This window comes from Ipomoea nil, unplaced genomic scaffold (genome assembly GCF_001879475.1).
Source record: "Ipomoea nil cultivar Tokyo-kokei standard unplaced genomic scaffold, Asagao_1.1 scaffold3084, whole genome shotgun sequence".
NCBI lineage: Eukaryota > Viridiplantae > Streptophyta > Magnoliopsida > Solanales > Convolvulaceae > Ipomoea > Ipomoea nil.
Genome location: NW_017619512.1, coordinates 548,176 through 574,056, shown reverse-complemented (window position 1 = coordinate 574,056; position 25,881 = coordinate 548,176). Strand labels below are relative to the sequence as shown.

Below are 25,881 nucleotides of genomic sequence, written 5' to 3'. Positions count from 1 at the left end.
CATATTATAGAGGGGCATTTTTTTTTTAACAAATTTCCCTTATTTAAAATTTTTGTTTAATAAAAAAAAAAAAAGAAAAAAACCCATCCCCACCCCTGCCTTTGTCTCAGGCCTGGTTCGATCTTGGACCGGAAAAAGTTTAAGCGACATTGCGGTCGGTAAAAGTTTAAGTGACTTTTACCGACCGGTCGCGTTCAACAGCCCGGTCGTTGGACCGACAGTGTTTTACCTTTCGAATCGCATTGCAAATTCGAACCCTAGACCGGTAGAGCTTAAGTCGTCCCCTCTTAGTCCTAAAAATGTGTTTAGTGTTTTACTATTTTCCCTTGGCTGAAATTCTTTTCCACTGGGTTTTTAATTAGCCCAAAGGTTTTTAACGAGGCAACTGGCGCAAGTCAAGGACCGTGTAACTAGTTTTTCCAGCCCGAACCCTTCCTCGCTAACTCGTCGTCATGGCACGGACGGGAGGGGGGGGGGGGGGGGGCTTCTTGATAGGATATATACCCTGAGTCCATGTTCCCGTTTATAGTCGGGTCGGGGTCGGACGGTTCAGGTCCCGGTCTGCGGGCCGGGGTTAAATGTGACAACCCAAAATTTGATTTTATAAATTCAGTTTAAAGAAATTCCGAAATAGCCATTTTTCACTCCGTAAAAATTTTTGCGATGAAATCGATGTTGAATAAATTATTTTAAGCCACTTTTAAGTAAATTCAACACCGGAATTTATTTTAAATCTAAAAACCTATATTTTCGGGTACAGTGCGTACCAAGTTTTTGACCCAAAATTCAATCTGAGTGAAACCGGAAGAAATCTGAGAAGTCTAAATCAAGTGTTTATCTAAGAATCATTTTTGGGAAATTCATTTTAACCCCAAACTATTATAAATCTTGAATTCTACCCCATGGTTCATGATGCAAGGCGAACCCTACAATTTTATTTCACATTTTTACCCCCAAAACCCTAACTATAAAGAATAATATTTTTCCCTTACTTCATTATTCATTCCTCCAAAAATCTGCAGCATTCTTATTACTCTCTCGTGTCTCTCTCCCCATCTTTCTATAAATTTCATCTTCTCCATCTTTGAGCTTCTTCTAGCAGAGCCTAGGTCCAAGACTTGGTAAGATTTCATCTCTTCTTCTCCATCTTCCTTTGTTGGCTTGTTCTCTAAGATGAGATAGACTATCTAAGTTTAAATGTGTTTTTTTTTTTTTTTTTTTTTTGGGTATTATTTTGGTTATTGCTTGATAAATTGAGATGGTAAAGAAGAAGACCTAGCTTGAGGTTGGAGATGGGAGGATTCTTGAGGTTGAAGCTTGAGGTATAACTCATGGTCCCCAAATCTATTACTTAGCCCTAAACTATGTGATTTATTAGTTCATGTTTGTAGATATTTATATATTGGGTACTTAAAATGATGAAATATATGTTATTTGTTGTTGTTTTGCTAAGTGATTTTGAGGAATTTGATTATTTTCGTGCTGAGTAGAGGAAGGCAGTAAACAGAGCTTCGTTGCTGTTATCAACGGACCTTGGTAACGGAATTATACAACTTCTGTTACCAAGATTAACCGTAGCTCACTAGTTTAAATACCAGTGAGGTTTGTAATATGCCTGGGATTGAATCCCTTGTTAGGAATTATACAACTTCTATTACCAAGATTCGCCGTAGCTCACTAGTTTAGTTTAAGTACCTGTGAGGTTTGTAATATGCCTAGTTTAAGTACCAGTGAGGTTTGTAATATGCCTATTTTAAGTACTAGTGAGGTTTGTAATATGCCTGGGATTGAATCCCTTGTTAGGAATTATACAACTTCTGTTACCAAGATCCGCCGTAGCTCACTAGTTTAAGTACCAGTGAGGTTTGTAATATGCTTTTGTTAGGAATTATACAACGTACCAGTGAGGTTTGTAATATGTTTTTGTTAGGAATTATACAACTTCTGTTACCAAGATTCGCCGTAGCTCACTAGTTTATTCGCCGTAGCTCACTAGTTTAAGTACTAGTAAGGTTTGTAATATGCTTGGGATTGAATCCCTTGGCTAACAACTCTCTTTAAGTTTTAGTCTAGTGATTATTTGATTTGGAAAATTGTTTTTTTAAGTGGGATTTAATGCCCTAACCTCTTGATTATTAATTAGAATCCCTTCCACTTGACTAACTTTAACTTTTGAGAAATTATCTTCGAGTTTATATATTATATTATTTGGGCTTGAAGGTTTAATTTATACTTGAAAGTATTTTTTATAGAAAATCATAAATATGTTGAGAAGGGTTTTGAACTACCAAAAGCTATGATTTGCCAAGAAAGCTCTATTTCTAGAATTATACATATGAGCATATATGTTTTGGGAAGTGTTATACTTGATTTTGAGAATATGTACATATATAATTATGTATGAAATATATATTTGATCATATAGATATTGGAAGCTTATTCTATCTTTTCCCTAAAACTACTTAGTTATTAATATTGTATATTTTGGGAAATACTATGTATCCCTAGAAAGGTTTAAGTTAAGCACTTTTGATCTATAAAGTGTATAACCCATGGAGTAGAAATGCTAGATTTTTGAAGTGTTTGAGCTATTAAGTGATCTATTACTTGTCTATGATGTGTTGTTGATGTTTTGGATGTGCTAGATTTGCCTGAGAATGTTTTGCAGATGAGAAGAAATCATCTGGTGCAAAGGCATTGTGCGCCAATAGGTTCACCAGCCCAGCCAACGGCCCAACAAGGGGACCGTTGGCTAGAGCTGTGGCCAGCCAGGCCTAGGGAACGGCCCTAGGAGAGGGTTGTTGCCTAGAGCCGGCGAGATGGCGGTTCAAGGGGCGGGCCTAGTTGAGCCCCGCCCCAAGGTCCGTTGAGTTGTTCCCTGTGCAGTGGTCGGGCCCTTGCGGCTCAACAACGTGTCGTTTCAGACAAGGTGTCACGGGCCCTTGCGGCTCGGTACCTCGGGGCCGTCTTGACGCACGTTTTGGCTTTGATTTCGTTGGATTTGGTTAAGTTTTGAGCTAGTTATGATTATTTTTGTATAAGAAAATGTTACAGAAGCATGTTCAGTAAATGAGGTTAAGTGTTTACCAGGCTTTGGTCCTCTATATGTTGAGCATGATATTACTGACTTGTTAAATAGAAAAGCATGCGCCCTATGTGCTAAGTTTTGCTGGAAGAAGCATGACTAAAATGTGTAGTATGTTCATTTGAGTTGTCTGCCCTTGTTTTAGAATCACCATGATGTACTGAGCATGATTTCCTTGAGTATTGTTATACTGTGAATGAGGTTACATCGAGCATTTTGAGTTGCAATGGCATGTTAAATAGTTGCTAAGTGTTAGTTGAGGAGATTTGTCAAGTTATGACTTACAAGCATGAATTATTGAATTATTGAGATTTCACTGTGATATATAGATTTGAAGCATGTTGTATAGTAAATCGCACTCTAAGCATATCATGTTTTATAAGTGCATAAATCGCCAATTTGAGTATAGTGTTGCACAAGATTGCATAATGAGAATGTTTGCATGAGATTGCATTTGTGTATAGTATTGCACGAGATTGCATAATGAGAATGTTTGTACGAGATTGCATTTGAGTATAGTTTTGCACGAGATTGCATAATGAGAATGTTTGCACGAGCTTGCATTTGAGTATAGTTTTGCACGAGATTGCATAATGAGAATATTTGCACTAGATTGCATATTGAGAATGATTACCGAGATTGTATATTGTGTATGATTGCCTTAGTTGCATATTGATATTTCTAGTTTGCATGATGAGAACTTGAAAGCATGGGAATTATTTCTTATTGTTTGATAGCACAAAATTGCTTGATAACTTTATGTGTTAGCATGAGATGGTTATTGAAATGTTATATAGAATTGAGATTTTGTATGTTAAGTATGTGATAGTATGAGCATGTTGTTAGTTTTGATATCGTTGAAGTATGTCTATTTGATATTTTAGGTTGTCAACATATAGAAATCCTTGTGTTTTATGTTAAGGTTTTGTCTAAGTGATTGAGATTGCTTAATTTGGGAATGTGAGCAAATGTTTTTCCAAAGTATATACTGTAGTATTTTACAAGGTTGAGTGGAGTTATACTTAGCTTCGTGCTAACGGGTGTTTTCTACTTGTCTATTTGCAAAACCCCTTTCAGGTGGGCCCAGCTCTTGAGAGTGCTCGAGTTAGACTAGTGTAGTTAGTTGCTATGTAGTCTAAACTCTTGATCTATTATTGATGTTTTTGAGATTTAGATGTAGACACCTGTTGTTTTGTTGGTGATAGGCACCAGGGTATTTTTTTTCCCAAAGTTACTTTAATGTAGTAAGTTCTGGATAGTTAGTACCTTTTTAGCCTGTGCAGTCACTGGGTACGGTGATTGTGACGGTGAGACCTCTTATGTTTCCTAGTTGTTTTTAATTCCGGTGCTTAGTTTATCTTAATTTGGTTTTAGAACTTTAATTAAGTTTAAGAAAAGTGGGTTGTTAGACACCTGTTGTTTTGTTGGTGATAGACACCGGAGTATTTTTTTTTCCCAAAGTTACTTTAATGTAGTAAGTTCTGGATAGTTAGTACCCTTTTAGCTTGTGCAGTCACCGGGTACGGTGATTGTGGCGGTGACACCTCTTATGTTATCTAGTTATTTTTAATTCCGTTGCTTAGTTTATCGTAATTTGGTTTTAGAACTTTAATTAAGTTTAAGAAAAGTGGGGTGTTACAAGTTGGTATCAGAGCCGTACGAACCGCGGGATACTTAGGAAGTTTGACTCTTAGGATTGAGTATAGAAACTCTAAGTGGAAATCCTAGGAAAGACCGATTAGGAAATGACCTCTAAATTGAAATCCTAAGTGGGATAAGTTAAGAAAATGAACTTAGGGTCCGTTTGGAAAGCAGGAAAATGACTTCTGGAAAATGACTCATTTTCCAGAAAACATTTTCCTTTCCGGTGTTTGGCTGCACAACAGAAAACTGTCTTTGTGTGTTTGGTTCATTTTCCAGAAAATGAGCAGGAAAATGAGCATAAGATACAACAAAATTCACAAACAATGAGCTTCAAGTGAAACAGAATGTTAAGTCCAAATCTATGCAATATAATCCCATTAAACTATCAAAAACCTGCAACCATTGTTGTATGAACTTGCAGTACCTACACTTTTTGTTAGGTGCACAACACTCTTTGTGCATTTTTTTTTCTTCTAAGGGATAATAACAAAGGATTGCAAGCATTATCATCCTACTCAACTTTATCAAACCCTTTAACCCTTCCGACTTCAATTTTTCGATCTTCTTCACCTTCTCTCCCAACTCCAACCTCAATTCCTCCACAATTTTTGCCTTCTCTGCCGACTCCAACCTCAATTCTTCTTCCATCATTCATTCTTCCACCATCTTTACCCAGAATTTAGAGCTTTAGCCCCACCCCAAATATTTTACGTGAACTGAGAAATCGTGATTTGGCTCCGACTTGAAAAACCAGATTTGTGGGTTTCTAAGTCCGAAATCAATACGTTGCCGGCAGTGGGTTTTCGGACAGTGGTGGACAGAGTGCAAGTTTGGTTTGCACGATGCTCACCGGAATGGAGATCGTGGACGGACTCGCCATTTATTCTGGTAGAAATCAATCTGATGAAGCCCTTTGCTAGAGAGAGAGTATGGTGCGAAGAATGGATTTTGGTAGAGATTGAAGTATGATTTGGTGCCCCGATTTTGTTTTGAATGTTGTAGATTTGGGCATTTCTTGAAGGAATGTCGAATGGGGAAATTAGGGGGTGAATTGCAGCGGAGAAACCATAGGCGAAGGTGGTGAATACGCGAAACAAAGTCTGGAAAATGACTTCCCCCTAAAAAAAGGGGAATTCATTTTCCGGAAAAGAGCACCTATTTTCCGTTGACAACAACTTCTTTTCCGTTGACTTTCATTTTCCTTGCTTAGCCAAACACTAGAAACCCGGAAAATGATTTCCAAAAATCATTTTCCGGGTTTCCAAACACACCCTTAAAGGAAATCCTTGGAAGGATAAGATTAGGGAAAGAACCCTAAGTTGTGAAAATTAAGATGAGGAAAACTCTAAGTTCAGTGACTAGTAGGTGAATTAGGGTTAAGAAGGACTCTAAGTATCAATTAGGAACGCTGTGAGGTTGTGAGTTCCTTGCGTTGTCTAATTGCTTATGTGATTTATCAATGTGTTTAAAGTGCTTTTGCTTATCTTTTGAAAGTAAAGTAGAAAAGTTAAAAGTGAGAAGTTGAAAGAGAAAAACCAAGAGTTTGAAAGTTGAAAGTAGAAGTGAAAGCTGAAAGTGAAAGCTAAGAAAGCTAGAAGTTAGAATGTGAAAATAAAAACCGCGTGAGGTTGTTAAAAGAAAGAAGTAAACGAGTTTATGCTTATGTATGTTTGTTTATGTGCTTTACTTGTTGTGAGCCTTACCTTTGAGAAAAGAAGAGTTAAAGGTTGAAAGTTAGAAGTTAAAAGTTAAAAGTGAAAGTTATGTGTCAGAAGGATAAGAGTTACACTTGAATCTTGGTTATGTGTATGTTTAACGTGTTTAACGTTCAGTATGTTTTATCTTGAAAGTTGAAAGTTGAAAGTTAGGTGGAACTTGTTAATGTGATAAGTATAAGAGTTATACTTGTATCCTATTAATGGGATTTTTATGCCTTTGGATCGATAATGAAGAGATCTTCAAAGATTACACCCAAAGAGTAAAAGTTAAACTTCAGGTATAAAGATTTGGAACTTGAGTTTGAGTTACACAAAAGTAAGACAGTTCCCTTTGACTTTAAAGAGATATGAAAGAGATGAGCTGGGAGTTGTAAACACCGAAAGAGTACAGTCCAAAACGATGGATAGTAACATTGGACCTTGAGATTTATGAAGATAGGAAGAAACATTGTAAGAAAGTTGTGTGATCCTATGAGGTGCGAAGAAACTAAGGAATGAGTTAAGTAAGAAGGGACAAGTAAAAGAATGTAGAGTTAGGGATGATGAGTTATGTGAGAACTTAAAGAAGGATTATAGAAATGAGAATGAAACAAGAGCTAGTTGAGCTTATGATAGAATGAATGAGGTGATTGAAAGACTAAGTTCAGTAGAAGTAAATCTAAAAGATTAGTCCAGACAGTGAACCTTTTGAATGACGATGAGCCTCTATATCGAAGGACTTTTGAAAGGGTGTGTTGTGGCTAAGGCAAGAAAGAAAGTATGGTTAAGAATTTCGTTTGAAACGATATGGTGAAGATTATTAAGAAAGAAAGAAATAAAGCCGGAGTTTATTGAACCACGAAGAATCTTGGAAAAGATTTGGGAAAAAGAGATTTGTAGGTTGGTAATGCCAACTAAATTAGATAAGGATTTAAAGTGTAGTGAAGGAGTATGGACGTATTTATCGTGCGTGAACTCTTTTGATGTAGAGAAAGTGAACAAGACTATGAAGGAGTAAGCAACAAAGTGGCAAAAGTAACAAGGAAAGTTAAAGTCTTATGTTAACAGAGGCACGGCACTCTATCTGGAATCACTTGACAGATGAAGTAAATGATAGTTAAGTACTATCAAGAATATGGGATAAGATGCTTGTTAATTGGTTAAGTTGTGTTCATGGAATTAATAAGGACGTTATAAAGAGAATACACATGTACGGATTGAAAGAGAGTTACTTCTGAAGTAAGAAGAAAAGTGTTTATGAAACTCTCTCAAGTTTCATGCAAGAAATATAGAGGTTCAAAGTGTTGAGATTGAAAAAGTGGTAAGAACGATAAGAATAAGAGGAGTAACAAGGAAGCTTTGAATTAGTGAGTTCTAGTAGTTAGTTTAAGCTTAGCGCCTTAGTTGTTGGGTGCTTGTAGGAACTCAGAGATTCCATTTCTTCTAAGTATTTCGAGAAAAACTCCTAAGCCAATTCTTGAAATTCTTACCATCTTTTCGAAAGCTTCCGTTCTAAAAAAATCGATCTTTTCCTTCTAAGTTTCGAGACGAAACTTCCTTTAAGGGGGGTAGGATGTGACAACCCAAAATTTAATTTTATAAATTCGATTTTAAGAAATTCCGAAATAGCCATTTTTCACTCCGTAAAAATTTTTGCGATGAAATCGGTGTTGAATAAATTATTTTAAACCACTTTTAAGTAAATTCAACACCGGAATTTATTTTAATCTAAAATCCTAGATTTTCGGGTACAGTGTGTACCAAGATTTTGACCCAAAATTCAATATGAGTGAAACCGAAAGAAATCTGAGAAGTCTAAATCAAGTGTTTATCTAAGAATCATTTTTGGGAAATTCATTTTAACCCCAAACTATTATAAATCTTGAATTCTACCCCATGGTTCATGATGCAAGGCGAACCCTACAATTTTATTTCACATTTTTACCCCCAAAACCCTAACTATAAAGAATAATATTTTTCCCTTACTTCACTATTCATTCCTCCAAAAATCTGCAGCATTCTTATTACTCTCTCGTGTCTCTCTCCCCATCTTTCTATAAAGTTCATCTTCTCCATCTTTGAGCTTCTTCTAGCAAAGCCTAGGTCCAAGACTTGGTAAGATTTCATCTCTTCTTCTCCATCTTCCTTTGTTGACTTGTTCTCTAAGATGACATAGACTATCTAAGCTTAAATGTGTTTTTTTTTTTTTTGGGTATTGTTTTGGTTGTTGCTTGAGAAATTGAGATGGTAAAGAAGAAGACCTAGCTTGAGGTTAGAGATGGGGAGATCCTTGAGGTTGAAGCTTGAGGTATAACTCATGGATTCCCAAATCTATTATTTAGCCCTAAACTATGTGATTTAGTGGTTTATGTGTGTAGATATTTATATATTGGATACTTAAAATGATGAAATGTATGTTTTCGTTGTTGTTTTGCTCAAAACCCTTGATTGACAACTCTCTTTTGGCCCGTTTGGTTCATGGAATAGGCCGGGAATGGCATAACATTCCCAGTAATAGGCCTATTCCTTTGTTTGGTAACCAGTTCTATTACTCGGAATAATATTCCTGGTAATAGCCTATTACTTCAAATAAGGTAATAGCTATTACTAGGGTCCCCCTGGTATTAGCCTATTACTGAACGCTCAGGAATATATTTTCTTTTTTACCCATTTCTTTAACCTAATTTTTTTATCCTATATATAAATTTATCCTATTTCACCACCGTCTAAGGGTATTTACCCAAACACTGTAATATAATTCCTAAAGTCTATCCCTTCCGCGAACCAAACAATAGAGTACAATTCCTATTATATTCCATTCCTTATGGAATAGCATTCCTATTACCTCAAAATTCATTCCGTGAACCAAACGTGTTGTTTAAGTTTTAGTCTAGTGATTATTTGATAGGATTTGAACCCCTAACCTCTTGATTATTAATTAGAATCTGTTCCACATGAGCAACTTTAACTTTTAAGAAATTATCTTGGAGTTTATATATTATATTATTTGGGCTTGAAGGTTTTATTTATACTTAAAAGTATTTTTTTTATAGTAAATCTTAAATATGTTGAGAAGGATTTTGAACTACCAAAAGCTATGATTTGCCAAGAAAGCTCTATTTCTAGAATTATACATATGAGCATATATGTTTTGGGAAGTGTTATACTTGATTTTGAGAATATGTACATATATAATTATGTATGAAATATATATTTGATCATATAGATATTGGAAGCTTATTCTATCTTTTCCCTAAAACTACTTAGTTATTAATATTGTATATTTTGGGAAATACTATGTATCCCTAGAAAGGTTTAAGTTAAGAACTTTTGATCTATAAAGTGTATAACCCATGGAGTAGAAATGCTAGATTTTTGAAGTGTTTGAGCTATTAAGTGATCTATTACTTGTCTATGATGTGTTGTTGATGTTTTGGATGTGCTAGATTTGCCTGAGAATGTTTTGCAGATGAGAAGAAATCATCTGGTGCACAAGCATTGTGCGCCAATAGGTTCACCAGCCCAGCCAACGGCCCAACAAGGGGACCGTTGGCTAGATCCGTGGCCAGCCGGGCCTAGGGAACGGCCCTAGGAGAGGGTCGTTGCCTAGAGCCGGCGAGATGGCGGTTCGAGGGGCGGGCCTAGTTGAGCCCCGCCCCAAGGTCCGTTGAGTTGTTCTCTGTGCAGTGGTCGGGCCCTTGCGTCTCAGCTACGTGTCGTTTCGAACCAGGTGTCACGGCTCGGTACCTTAGGGCCTTCTTGAAGAATGTTTTGGCTTTGATTTCGTTGGATTTGGTTAAGTTTTGAGCTAGTTATGAATGTTTTTGTATAAGAAAATGTTACAGAAGCATGTTCAGTAAATGAGATTAAGTGTTTACCAGGCTTTGGTCCTCTATATGTTGAGCATGATATTACTGACTTGTTAAATAGAAAAGCATGAACCCTATGTGCTAAGTTTTGCTAGAAGAAGCATGACTAAAATGTGTAGTATGTTCATTTGAGTTGTCTGCCCTTGTTTTAAAATCACCATAATGTACTGAGCATGATTTCCTTGAGTATTGTTATACTGTGAATGAGGTTACATCGAGCATTTTGAGTTGTAATGGCATGTTAAATCGTTGCTAAGTGTTAGTTGAGGAGATTTGTCAAGTTATGACTTACAAGCATGATTTATTGAATTATTGAGATTTCACTGTGATATATAGATTTGAAGCATGTTGTATAGTAAATCGCACTCTAAGCATATCATGTTTTATAAGTGCATAAATGGCCAACGTGAGCCTAAGTATTATTTTCCAAAGAAATCGTGAGCATGTGATATGTCTTTACCTTGTTGCACTGAGAAGTTGTTGAGTTGTGACATGCATAAGTTTGGTGCATGAGAGATACATATATTATCTATCTATATATGTGAGGTTTTGGAGAACCCGTTGGGACTATGTCCTTTCAGATGATGTTGACCGGATATTGTGATCCGATGTGTTGTAACGCAGTGTATTCCCACGTTACGAGGTTGGAAACTGCTCGCCAGGCTTGGAATCCTGGTCAGGGGGTGTGCACGCTAAAAGTTCGATACCTGATTCCATAGAAATGAGTTAGAACCCAGAGAGTGGTTCGGTGGATGACATTGAGCATAGGTCGGCTAGAGGCCGTACCGGGATAGGTTCATTCACGCTACGGTGAAGTTCCTACCTCATCCATTTGTAAAGAAAGTGAGTCATTGCGACTCTAAGAAAGCGAGTCATTGCGACTCTAAGAAATGAAAGTAAGCGAGTCCTTGTGGCTCTAAGAATTCTCCACAGAAATGTATTCTTTTCACAAAAGTGTATAAGTATACTTATCCTATAGCATCTTATTGCATTTGAGTATAGTATTGCACGAGATTGCGTAATGAGAATGTTTGCACGAGATTGAATTTGAGTATAGTATTGCACGAGATTGCATAATGAGAATGTTGCACGAGATTGCATTTGAGTATAGTTTTGCACGAGATTACATAATGAGAATGTTTGCACTAGATTGCATATTGAGAATGATTACCGAGATTGTATATTGTGTATGATTGCCTTAGTTGCATATTGATATTTCTAGTTTGCATGATGAGAACTTGAAAGCATGAGAATAATTTCTTATTGTTTGATAGCACGAAATTGCTTGATAACTTTATGTGTTAGCATGAGATGGTTATTGAAATGTTATATAGAATTGAGATTTGCTACGTTAAGTATGCGATAGTATGAGCATGTTGTTAGCTTTGATATCGTTGAAGTATGCCTATTTGATATTTTAGGTTGTGAGCATATAGAAAGCCTTGTGTTTTATGTAAAGGTTTTGTCTAAGTGATTGAGATTGCTTAATTTGGGAATGTGAGCAAATGTTTTTCCAAAGTATATACTGTAGTATTTTACAAGGTTGAGTGGAGTTATACTTAGCTTCGTGCTAACGGGTAATTTCTACTTGTCTATTTGCAAAACCCCTTTCAGGTGGACCCAGCTCTTATGTTATCTAGTTGTTTTTAATTACGCTCCTTAGTTTATCTTAATTTTGTTTTAGAACTTTAATTAAGTTTAAGAAAAGTAGGGTGTTACATCAAAGGTGACGGGTCAAACCTGCCACCTTCTTGCGCCTTTAAAAAGGCGTGTGGCCCTTCAAAGGGGAGGGGAGGGGAGGGGAGGGGGGGGGGGGGGGGGGAGACTTCCACTTTCTCCACTTTCTCTCTATGCATTTGGCTTAATCTCTTCCCTTTCTCTACAAGAAAACAGACAAGAACAATTTATCAATAAAAGAACCTTGCTTTGTTATATCTCTTGTTCCTTGTTCATATACTTTATTGTTTATACACAATCCAGATACATGCATGCAGTACCTTCATCCTACACATGCGGGAATTAGTACTATCAATCATATATTCACATATAATCTTTCATGCATGTGAAGTTACGGGCTTTTATGACCATATATAGGCCCTATTTGGTAAATGACTGTTAGTTGATAGCTGTTAACTCTGATTAGGTTAATTAGTGGGTATAATTAGTTGATAATATTTGTTAATTGCAGAAAAGTATTTGATAAATTAGTTGTTAGCTAATAGCTGTTTGATATAATTGTTTTTCTTAAAAAGCTAATTGAAAAAGTTGCTTTGAACAGCTTTTTGAATTTTAGCATTTTGGAGTTACAAAAAGCTAATTAACAAAACACTTCTATTGATTTTTCAACCAAGTCAAACAATTAATAATAGTCAAATAAGTCAAAATTAACTTATAGGCTAATTATTTTACCAAACAGGACCATAATAATAGAATAATGACTCTCATTATATATTTGAATAGTTGCTTTGATTAAAAATTATTGTCTATAATGATTAATATGTCCAATTTAATCTTGAAAATTATGTAATAAAAATCAAAATATCATATTAGCCAAACGACTTCCCCAATAAATAAGAGAAGTATTAGTGTATTACACAGAACTTTTTTTTTTCAAAAAAAAGAAAGTTATACTTTTAGTTTTTTATGCGTGACGAGGAAAACACGAAACCGTCTTCCAAATGTGTACAATAAATCTAACTAAATTACCTATAACTAACAAGTTTAAACTAATAATGTTAAGAGAAAATTGTAATTTATGCACTTCCATACTAGCCAATTATCAATGTCACCCTTAAATTATTAGTGGTGTAAATGTTGTTCCTTAATTTTCAAAACGGTACATATATTGCCCCTCCTGTACCGTACGGGAGGGGCAATATATGTACCGTTTTGAAAAAATAAGGGGCAACATTACATTACGGGAGGATACTATATGTACCATTTTATAAATTGAGGGACAATATTTACACCACTAATAATTCAGGGATGATATTGATAAGTGGCATATTATGGAGGGACATAAATTATAATTTGTTAATCTTAATAAAGTGCTTTAATTAAAAATCAAACTTGAAACCTACCAACTTGTTCGGCTTCACTCCATACAATGGAGTGGGCGGATTAGCCAATAGTGCTCTTTTCACCCACAGTTTTTGGCCAATAGTTGACTACTTGACATGCAATAGGGAGATGTACAGATGCTTCTAACCCGCAATAAATGGAAATTGTTTGGTGTTAGGTTGACTTGGCAAAACCAAAAAACAAACAAAAAAAAGACTTCTTGGTAGGTCAGAGCCCAAATTGCACGTCTCATATTAAACAAGACCGAAAAATGTTGGCAAATTATATCGTGCACCAAGGTGCACACCGCATTATGCGTTCTAAGAGTTTATGTGTATTACGTTAAGAGTTTAGAGTTTATATGTATTACGTTAAGAATTTATGTGTATTATGTTAAGAGATTATGTGTATTATGTTAAGAGTTTATGTATATTATGTATTATGTTAAAATTTTGTGTATTATATTAAGAGTTTATGTGTATTCTACTATACAATTATGTACATATATACAAAACATGGGATTTTTAGGGCGCACAATGCATTATGCACCCTGGTGCACGATATAACAATTGAAAAATATTAGTGCTACAATAGTTGGTGTGTTGGTTGGACACTGTTATATCCTATTATGAGTTTTGATATTTATTAACATGAATTTGTTTGTCTATTTTTATTATTCTACTATTGAAATCAAATTATTTGATAATTATAAAACTCATTACTCTTTTACTCTACTTTTGAATAATGGAATAAAAAAAAAGGAAAAAAATGAAAAGAAAAAAAGAAAAAAAAATAATAAATAAAAAATAAAAAAGTCATTGTCCATGTATTAAATATAGAATTTTAATATATATATATATATATATATATATATATATATATATATATATATATATATATATATATATATATATATATATATATATATATATATATAGGATCATATGAGAACATTTGCTTAGTTGAGAACGTGAGAACAAGCCGTGTGCATCAATCCAATATTTTTAATGGTCTAGATTATATTAAGTGTGTGCGAAGGCGAATTAAATGTGTGCAAACTCGATTAAGTGTATTTGCACACATTTAATTCGCATTCGCACACACTTAATCTAATCTAGACCATTAAAAAAATATGAGATAGATGCACATGATTTGTTATCACGTTCACACCTAAGCAAGTGTTCTCATTGGAACCTTACTCTCTCTCTCTCTCTCTCTATATATATATATATATATATATATATATATATATATATATATATATATATATATATATATATATATATATATATATATATATATATATATATATATATATATATATATATATAATATATATATAATATATATATATATATAGAGGAAGGTTCAAGTGCGGTGGTGCGGCGTCACCAATAGTTCATCAAATATACACCATCAACATTAAGAAAATACACCACAAAACACACACAAATTAGGTACGCATCACCAAAAACACACCATTAGGTGTGATTAAAAACATAAAACAGTGTTCGGAAATACACCATTGGGGGTGGTGAGTTATATGGTTTATTTTTTTGGGTCTGTTGTTTATTTTTTGGTGTTTTTTTGGCATTTCATTGTGGTGTGTTTCCATTACACTGTTGGTGTATTCTGAAATTTCGCCGCACCGCCGCATGGGAAGACCCCGTCGTATTTGAACTTTCTTCTATATACATACACACACACACACACACACAGACACATGCTTTCAAAAAAAAATATACACGCACACATTCAAATGAGAACAGCTATTTAAATAAGAACGTGATAACTAATCTGGACCATTTATTTCCATGATTTGATGGTTGTGTTTTTTCATTTTTTTTCATTTTAATGAGCTTTCTTTTATTTACTAAGGGTATGTTCGGTAATTTATAGGAATTTTTTTATTGTAAATATTATATTTTCCTAGAAAAAGTTTGTTGATTTATGACGTACCTTACTGCCAAAGAATATGGTTACGTCAGTTCTTTCGACTCTAAAACGATCAACTAAACAATAACTTTGTTTTTTTCGATATTCTTTATTATGCGTCGGTAATTTTGTTGGTAAGTATTTACCGACGTAGTTGATACGTGTCTTAAAAATCCAATATTAAAGGAAAAATTAAGTGGCCGGAAGCAGTGATATTATCTGGCGTTCTTGGGAACCTGCGAAAAAAATATCACCTTTCCGACTTGATTTCCCACACGAAGGAGGAAAGTGTAGAATTCAATTTCTCTTCATATTTATACCTCCTAAAATTCCTTCCATTCCAAGTGAGTTCCGTTGTTCTTTTTCTTCCGGCCTAAACTTCCACTATTTTTTTCTTCCTTTCCAAGTGAGTTCGTCGGCAATCAAGGTGTCAAGGTAAGGATTTATATTCTTGCTTTCTTTACTTTCCTCTGTCTAGCTTGCTTTAAAACAATCATTATTGGCTAGTGTTGGTCTCGATACCGAAAGGAGTGAGTATAGAGGGGGGGGGGTGGGGGTGGGGGGGGCTGAATAGACTCACTAGCGATTTTTGAAACTTTACCAAAAAGAGTAATGAGAGATATGCACAACAGAAATGTTTATATCTTTTAGTTTTCTTTGGACACTTGTAAGTTTAAAGATCTTGACTTAGGTTTGATAAGAATGCAATGCACGCAATTTTAAATGGCAGTAAGTAAACAGAGAGAGAGAGATTTTATAGTGGTTCGGCTATTAACGAAGCCTAGTCCACTCTTCCTTCACAACTTATGAAGGGGTTTGCACTAATCACTTCTTTGTACAAACTACTCAGCCAAACTTGTTTCCTTGATCACTAAGCCGGACAGCAACTTGCTAAGGTTTTTCAACTCCTCCGAGTTTACTCCGCCTCTATCAACTTCTCCGAGTTGAGTGTGGTGTTGGGAAAAAGATTGATGTTTCTCCAACTGAAATCTTGACTTGAAGTCTTGATCTTCGTATCAACTATTGCAAGATTTCTTGAGGCTGTGAAGATGTTTTAATACTTGATGAGAGCTTTAAAAGGAATCTTCACAAACACACTGGTCGAAAATAAACTTGTAGCTTTAGAGAGATTTTGAAAGCTTTTGTTAGTAATGAGTGATGACCAGCACCTTCTTCAAGTGTAGAAGAATGGTATTTATAGGTGAGAAAATCCATTCGTTGGAGGGAGATGAAAATTCAAAGCCTATTGACTAGTGTGTATTGTCCGCTGGGTGAGGAGCTTTAAATGCGGCTTGTACTATGTAGCCATTGGCTTCAAAAAGTCAACAACCTTTTTGTATTTTAGTACTGTCAAAAAGTATCAATCATTTAATGCTCATTGAAATTTGAAATCTCATTACACCATTTGTCTAGGATGATTTCCCAGAATTGAAACTTGGACATTTATGCTTCTGAGAGAATATTGATTTGTCCAATTGAGTCAGACTTGTGACTCGTGTTCTCGAGCTCTGATAATGAATGATTGACCTTATCATTCGTTGTCTTCACGAATCAAATGATCTTTCTTTATCATTTGTCAATAAATTGCTTGAGAGATAGACCTTCCCATCTTTCGGCTTGTGAGATCTCTCGGTCTTTTGTTCACTTGACCTTGACGCTGACTAACTGAGGATGCGCTGACCGGGTTGGTGCGTGAACTGAATACGAATCAGTTTGTGAGTAATATCATCACTGAGGATGATTCGTCCTGCCAGAAGAACCTAAAGCAACGAGAGTAAAAAAGAGGGGTCTAAATTCCTAAGTAGTTTGGTATCATCAAAATCTAAATACAAGTGTTCCCCTAACAATTTCCCCCTTTTTGATGATGTCAAAACCTATACTCTCGCTATAAGGCTGAAATTATCCATGAATGGATTTTCATTACAAAGCAGCCAAATAGTTGAGTCTTACAAGAGATTCTAGATAAGTCACGAATTAAAAATAAGAACTCAACGTAACCCACACAAAAGGTTTGTATTCATTTATCAAAGATGTTGCATTACAAAGGATTTTCTAGCTATTACACTTTCTTTCGAGTTTCTTCTTTTATGGCCTTTCCGGCTTCTTCCTCTTGAGCCTTCTGTTCCTTGAGCATCCTTTTAATGTCAAGATCATCATTGGAGGTGAATGAGATCCTGTTCTTTCTTCTTTCTAATTTCTTCATCCACAATTCGTCGTCTTTCATTCTCCATCTTGATTGCAACGTTCATGTCTCTTTGATGATCCTCTCTTGCCAAATTGTCTCTCCTCTTGAGCCATAGAGGCATGTTGCAACCTTCAAAACGTTTCTCGCTACCTTCTTTATAAGGTACATAGGGAACTTCTTTTCTTTCTGCATCCAAAGTCATTATCTGCTTTCGTGTTCCTATATGGTCCTGAGGGAGGATGCATTGGCCTGTTGCTTGAATTGCTCCCATGACCATCTCTATCATCTATGTCTCTTCTTTCCCCCTTTTTGGCATCATCAGGAGCCGAGGATAATAGTTGAGTGAGATTTTGAAGAATTATCTTGATCTCTTTGATGTCATTCATCGTTTACATCTGATTTGCTCCAACAGTCATCATATCATCATGGACCATGTCACTCTTCATACAGGATAGATTAACTCGTTCTTTGAGAGAGAAGTTCGCATGCTTCATACTGTGCTATTCTTTGAGAATCTTTTCTTGACCACTTTCAATCTTGTATTGGCCAAAATGGAGATTGGATAGACCCTCAGGGACATTGTCCATTGCTTTGACTAGGCCATTTACCAGAGAGGTGTTGCACTCTAGAGATTTCAGCACTACCTCTTGAAATGACTTGTCATAAGCCTGTACCTCAATCAGATTTCGGGTTTATTGGCCTTCCTGGGATACACAATCTTTTGTCTCTTGAGATGTTCTCTTTGTATGATGAAGAGTCTTACGTAACTGCTTGAAGTTTGTGTTGTTCTCTTCGCTCATTTTTCTCAAGATAGAGAGTATGGCCGATGTATCATACAACACTTTTGGTGTTAAATGAGGTACACTTACTTGCTCTTGTGCATGACCAGGGTCGTCTTGTCTCGCACCAAGCGGTGCATCCATGCTTCCACCGTTAGCTAATCTCAGACTCGGTTCAGCAAAAGATTCAGTCTTTGATGGGTGATCTTTCTGTGCATCTATGTCGAATTTCGTCCTCATGATGTTTCATGGTGTGAGGTGAATCTCTTTCTTTCGGGCTAGATGCACTCTTTCTCTGAGTAGTATCGGTAATCATGGCATCGTTGTTATCATCATCATGATCACTTTGTCTTGGTTCATCTTGATCACCATCATCATTATCATCTTCATCAGCATCTTCATCATGTTTTGATGGGGTTGTTTCGGGCTTGGTCAGATTGGCATGACTTGTTCTTGCCCTAGGATCTATTCTCTCAAGCTCGGCCTTGATTCTTGATAATCTCATGGCGTCTCTAAGATCCTTTAATTTTGCCTTTGTAGCTGCATAGAGAGTGGATTTCTTTACATCGATGACAATAGCTGGAGCCTTTCCTTTCCTGGGATCCTTTTGGGCCAATTTGTAAGCATAAACTCGGTGAATTTCTTCAAGGCGAGTGCCCCGTAAAGATTCACTCACAAGTTACAGAAATCAATAATGCATTCAACAAAGCTTGCAAGCCTTTTAGCCACCCCACAACCAGAACTTGGAATCTTATTAGGTGGAACAAACCTCCCCAGCTGGATAAAGATAAATATTGATGGAAGCTTCAATCCTGTAACAGCCAGAGCAAAGTGTGGAGGTGTTGCCAGAGACTATCACGGAGCTTGGATCAAAGGATTTACACATGATATTAGTTCATGCACTATAGAAATGACGGATGCCTGGGCATTGCTGAAAGGGGTGCAACTTGCCAAGATGATTGGCAGCAGATACACTTGCTTTAAGAGTGATTCTCTAAACATTGTGGAGGCGATTAACAAGGGCATCAGGAGGGGAGGTATCGTTGACAACATCCTTGTTGCTTGCAGAAAGGAGTTACAAAATGCAGGTGTTAGGCATCTTTCTCTTATAGCCAGAGATCATAATCATATCGCGGGCTTCATGGCTAAGGCGCACACCAGATAATTCAAAACGCTTATTGTTGATTTTCCGAATGAGGAACTTAGTAAACTCGTTGATGATGACCAACTTGGTGTGCCAATATAGCGCCAGATGGACTTGTAACCTTCATTTTCAAACCTGGGTCACCCCATTCCTTTTGATCTAAAAAGTTTTGGAATAAGGGTCAAATAGGCCACTCAACTATACACTAAAATGCAATTGGGTCATCGAACTAAAAAAGAATGCAATTGGGTCCTTGAACAAACTAAAATCATGCAATTGGCTCAAAAATGACTTGTTCTCCAAGTTAAGTGTTGATGTGGCGGTTAACCTCTAATAAATTATTTTATTTATTTATTTTAAATATTAAAAGTTTTTAAGAAATTAAAAAAAAAAAAAAAAAAAAAAAAAAAAAAAAAAAAACCCCAACCCCACCCCTTCCTCTCCCCTCCGTCTTCGCCAGCTGAACTGGAGACAAAATGCATCTGCAATTGCTGCTGTGGAATTCATCAGAGGTACCGGAGCTGACGTAGATGGTGAAGACGGAGGCAATCTCGTTGATGGTGAGGTAGTAGCCTTTAAGCGGAGGAGTGCACTTCTCGAAAGTCTTGACAAAGGTGGCGGCGACGCACTTGGCAAAGAGTACAACTAAAGCATGTTGAGGAGATAGCATAAAGAAGAAAAGGTGAGGATGAAAGCAGTAACCATGATAATAGATAGAGAGAGTGATGAATACAAAAGTTTGATGATTTCTTTGGACATATACTCCTCTCTATTCATTGTTATCATAGGTGTGGCCTCCCAACATTAAGAAACTGGGGTGGAATGGTCAGCGTACCATCAATCTGCAAATTCGCCGCCGGCGAAGACGGAGCGAGGGGAGGAGAGGGAAGGGGCCGGGTGGGGTTGTGGTTTTTAGTTTTTTTAATTTTCATAAAATTTTTAATATTTAAAATAAATAAGTAAAATAGTTTATTAGAGGTTAACCGCCACATCAGCACTTAACCTAGAGAACAAGTCATTTTTTACCCAATTGCATTCTTTTTTAGTTCGATGGCCCTATTACATTTTGGTGTGCAGTTGAATGTCCAATCGTTATGCTATGGACCCGTGTCCACAATGCACTGTGGACACGGATTGAAACGACAACGTTTCATTGTAGCGCATTAACGGTGCATTAAGTGGCATCGTTATTTTCAGCCAATCATCTTTTAAAAAAAAAAAATTAATATCAGTACCCGACTCGTCACGATCAAGCCTCCATTTTTGCGATTTCCTGTCGATCAAGCTTCCATTTCTTCTTCGCAAAAACCTCTCTTCAACGCTCATTCTCCCCATTTTCACCATTCTCTCTGTTTTTCATCAACACAGACTCCATCGCCAAAGCTTCACTGTCGTTCGCACGCCAAGCCCCCCGTAGTTTACTCTACTTTACTTCGTCGCCATACAGGTATTATGTGTCTGACACTCTTAAACAAGGGTTTAGAGAGCATAAACATGTACATTCTGTATACATTTTGTGATTTTGAACTAGGGTTTGTATAACATAAACTCTGTACATTTTGTATATTCTCGAATGTTGTGTATATTAGTATAAAGACTTCAAATATTACGAACATAGTTTTCAAAAGATTATGAATGTTCGTAAATTTTGTGAATATAGAGTTATAAGATTATGAATGTAGAGTTATAATATTATGAATATACAATTTAGACATTATGAATGTGGTACTCTGTAATTTGCAAATTGTTAATATAGAGTTATACGCTTATGAATGTACAGTTATAACATTATGAACATACAGTTCAGACATTATGAATGTGGTACTGTGTAATTTTCCATTTGTGAAAATAGATATATAAGATTATGAATGTATAGTTATAACATTATGAACATACAACTCAAACATTATGAATGTGAGACTTTGTAATTTGCACATTGTGAATACAACACTTTGTAATTTGATGGCCATATTATTCATTTTGTAGAGCATGACTGGATTTATTCGGCACTCCCCATCCCCCCTCTACTTAAGGATTATATGTCCATCAAACTCATTTTAATTTTATCGTGTGTTATACTTTATCATACATAAAGTCATGCATTTCTAATGTTTTCAATGGCAGTAAGGGAATCTGAACCTACTATGAATGAAGTGGTAAAATAAATTCAACGAAAAATGACGCGAAGTAGAACAGCACAAGATGCTGAGACATCACAGCCACCACCAGAAAAGCAAAGCAAGCGAAGAAAAACAACAAGAGCAGTCTTGAACTCACAAGCTGCTGAGCCATCGCATCCACAGCCAGAAAGTCAAAGCAATCAAATAAAAAGAACAAGAGCAATCTCAAAATCACAAGCTGCTGAGCCATTGCAGCCACAGCCAGAAAATCAAAGCAATCAAAAAAAAAAAAAAAAAAAAAAAAAAAAGAACAAGAGCAATCTCAAAATCACAAGCTGCTGAAAATAAGTCTGATAGTGCATACTTTAGCACTCGAATGGGGCCAAGAGTAATGCATCAACTTGTGAAGAGACTATCGGCACAGCAAAAACAAACTGTCACTGATATTGGATTTGGAGCAATCTTGAATCTTCAGCTGAACACAAGTGAGTCTCAATTGGTGAAGTATCTGGTTTATAACTTTGACATTTTCAACTGTGACTTCGTATTGGAGGGCGATAGGCTACATGTTGATGAGGAGGGCATTGAGTGCACTTTAGGCATTCCGCGAGGCATAAAGGAGGTGGAAGAGGCCCCAAAATTTGAAGAGAATGGGACAGCTGAGTACAGAGCTCTATTACATGCTTGGAGGCAAAGGTGGGGAATTCAAACTGGATCACCAATCACAGCAAGAATGGGAGATGCGATTGTTAGCAGGGGAGATTACAGAGATGAATTTAAGAGAGATTCATGGTCTTGATCGTTTCTTCAATGCTCCAAGGATTCCAGTCAAGGAACTGCAATAACATAATCTTTAACTCCTTGATCAATGTTGGGGAGATCAAGGAGTACAATTGGTGTAGCTATACCTACAAGTTTCTTATTAAATCAATTGATAAGCACTTGAAAAAACCTGAAAGTTTGTTTAATGGGGCAGCCACATACATCCTTGTGAGTTCTTGTTATGTCTCTACTTCATTTAATGTGTTTGCTGTGATATTGTGCATATATAATTATGAAACTTTTAATATAGAGTTATTAAATTATGGATAAATATGTTGTTGTGAAAATAGAACTATGCAATTATTACTATACAGTTTTGATAATTATGAATGTACAGTGGTAGATTTATGAATATACAATAGTGAAATTATGAATGTACAGTTATGGAATTATGAATATACATTTTTGAACTGATGAATGTACAGTTATAGATTTATGACTATACAATAGTTGCATTATAAATGTACAGTTTTTGAATTATTAATATACACTTCTGAATTTATGAATGTAAAATCCATTTATGAATATACAGTAGTAAAATTATGAATGTATAGTTATGGAATTGTGAATATCTAGTTCTGATTTATTTTACCCCTTGTTTTTTTTTTTTTCTTTGGGAAAATTGTAGCTATTCTATGTTGATAGAGTCCAATTCAAGGCAATGAAAGTCATTAGAACATACCCTACAATTCTTGCATGGACAACTAAACTTTTGAGGAGAAGAGTGGATGCGGAGAAGAAGGCTGGGGGATTTGGAAAGGGAAAAGTTATCCCCCGAATCGAGAATCCTGCTACTGTTCACGCTATTGCTGCTTCTGCTACGTCAGGCCAAAACACTGCCCCTGCTGCTGAACAAGGGGTTCCAACGATTTCTGTGCCGCCATCCAATGCTGATAGAGTGCCACGAGTACTGCAAAAGCTTGCTGCTGATGTCATTGAATTTGGAGATGCAATGGCTAAAATTGGAAAGGAGGGGCACCTGCGGAGTTGATAAAGACAACTTTTTCTGGAATTTCAAATATGCTTACTGTGGCAAGCACAATGGAAGCAGCTCCAAACCCAACAGCATCCCAACTAGATGATATGTTCTTTGGTCAAGAAAGTTTCACAGCTGCAGTGGACGCTTTGGTAGAGGCCTTTTAGAAAACAACAAAGCAAATGGAAATAGAAGCTCCATCCTTTGATCTAGGAATTTCCCTAACCCCAACACCATTACATAAGAAACCATCAGGGCAGAGCACATAAGAGAGAAGACAATTGGATGCCCTTGTTGACAGCATTGGATGTGGAACTGGTGTGACAAACTCCAACAAGTCTAAAGAAAAACCAACTGATGTTGTTTAAACCTCCGGCAACAAGGGAATAACTCCTTTGATTAAGGTGCCATTCACCAGAGATTCCCCTGCCACCCCTACTGCTGTTGCTTCCCCTGCTGTTGAGCTTGATGATATTGATAGGTAAATGTATGCTTAGGTTCAATATTTTTGAAATCAGTTCAATAATACTCTTAAACTGAAAACATTATATTTTGAATACCAAGAAAATGATACCTATTGCATATAACTTGTGAATTTTTAAATTCTGAATGTTAAGCAATGTAGTGTTCTGAATTTTAAAACACATTGCATATAGTGTTCTTAAAATTATGAACCTACAGTTTAGTAGTTATGAATCTACAGTTTAGTAATTATGAATCTACAGTTTATTGTTTATGAATCTACAGTTTATTAATTATGAATCTACAATTAAGTAATTATGAATCTACAGTTTATTGATTATGAATCTACAGTTTTTTTTTAAAGCCAAAAAGAATCAGATTGCATTCGCCATATCAGGCTCAATAAAGGACGGGGGAACATCCCTCCAAAAAGAACGTGTCGTAGTGGCACTTACATGCTTAGCTAGGGAGTGTGCCGCTCGGTTAGCGTCTCTACTAACGTGACTAACCAACGGAACCGACATGGCAGAAATTAAACGTTTACAAGAGAGTAAAACAAAACCAACATAAGTACGAAAAAAACTAGCATGTTCAAGACTTGAAACCAAAACTGAGCTATCTGTGTAACCTCTGACCGTAGAGTAGCCGTTATCCTTCAACCACGAGAGCGCTTCACACATTGCCATTGCTTCTGCCTGAAGAGGGTTGTATGGGCAATTCAACGGGCCATTTCCCGTGGCCACAAAGGTGTCATCCGCCTCCCGCACAATAAAGCCGAAAGCCGCAGCATGGTGCGGTCCATGAAAACCGGCGTCGATGCAACAATAGACAGCAGCTGCAGACTGGGGGACCGGTGCACCAGAGAGGGTGGCGTACTACATGGGATTTGAGCGTGGCTGCTGGCTAGTGTTCTTCCAGGCCGTCCAACACGCCATGAGACTGCCTATCAGAGAGCGAGGAGCTGGCAGGCGGCAATCCCACACTGCCGTATTTCTAGCAGCCCAAATGTCATGTAGCAAACCGTAGATCTTCCCTTGTGTATCACCATTGAAGCCCGACGCACCACCAAGCCATAACTCTATCCATTGCACAAAACTCACGCCATTAATTGAGGGAATAGGCAGCTGAGCAGTAAACAAAACATGAGAAGCATATGGACATGAACATAAAATATGCATGACATTTTCCTCATCCATCCCGCATGACGGACAAACATTTAAGAGCTCTTCCCTTCTCTTTATCAAATTATCTAAACTAGGTAGAATTTTCGAAAGTGTTTTCCATAGAAATGCTTCCATTTTGGGGGAACCTGCAGCTTCCAGATATTATTCCAAACATGAGAGCATGTTGCCACAATTTCTCCCAATCTTCTATACCCATCCTTGACAGAGTAACTTCCCCTTAAGTCTCCATCCCAATACCACATATCATCAAAATCAACATTGATAGGCAACTGCAAAATAAGAGATGCTTCCTGATAGGCAAAAAGCTGATGAACAATATCAACTTTCCACTTGCTTGTAGAGGAATCAATCAAATCAGAGATCAAAAGATCCTGGTTAGTACCAACCTAGTTTAGCCCCACATAAGGATCCTGTGGATTAGGCAGCCAAGGGTGAGACCAAATGCTAGTCAACCTACCGTTTCCAATTCTGCGCCTGCATCCCGACCTGACTAACTCCTGACTTGCCATAATGCTCCTCCAGACATAGCTTGGATTTCCACCCATAGTAGCTTCAAAAAAAAAAAAAAGATGTAGGATAGTATCTTGCCTTAAAAACCCGCGCCATGAGAGAACCCAGGCTAGTAAGCAGACGCCATCCCTGTTTGCCCAACAGGGCCAGATTAAACTCGTGCAGCCGTTTGAAACCCAAACCACCAAACTTCTTAGGAATACACATTCTATCCCAGGCCAGCCAATAAATACTACCTCCAGAGCCATTCATCCCCCACCAATACCTGTTCATTAATCTTTCCAAAGAAGCGCATAGAGTTTTAGGAAGCAAGAAAATACTCATCGTGTAGGTTGGCATAGCTTGAGCCACACTCTTCAAAAGAAATTCCTTCCCAGCCCTGGATAACAACCTCTTATTCTACGAACCA

General features: G+C 36.7%; 1 long non-coding RNA gene across 1 annotated transcript; it reads left to right on the top strand.

Moving 5' to 3' along the window:
* The first annotated feature begins 13,230 nt into the window (after window positions 1-13,230).
* On the top strand, window positions 13,231-24,035 carry LOC109166043. The gene is made up of 3 exons (XR_002051606.1): window positions 13,231-13,327; window positions 15,640-15,643; window positions 24,025-24,035. It is a non-coding gene; the product is annotated as an uncharacterized LOC109166043 (long non-coding RNA).
* The last annotated feature ends 1,846 nt before the right edge of the window (window positions 24,036-25,881 follow it).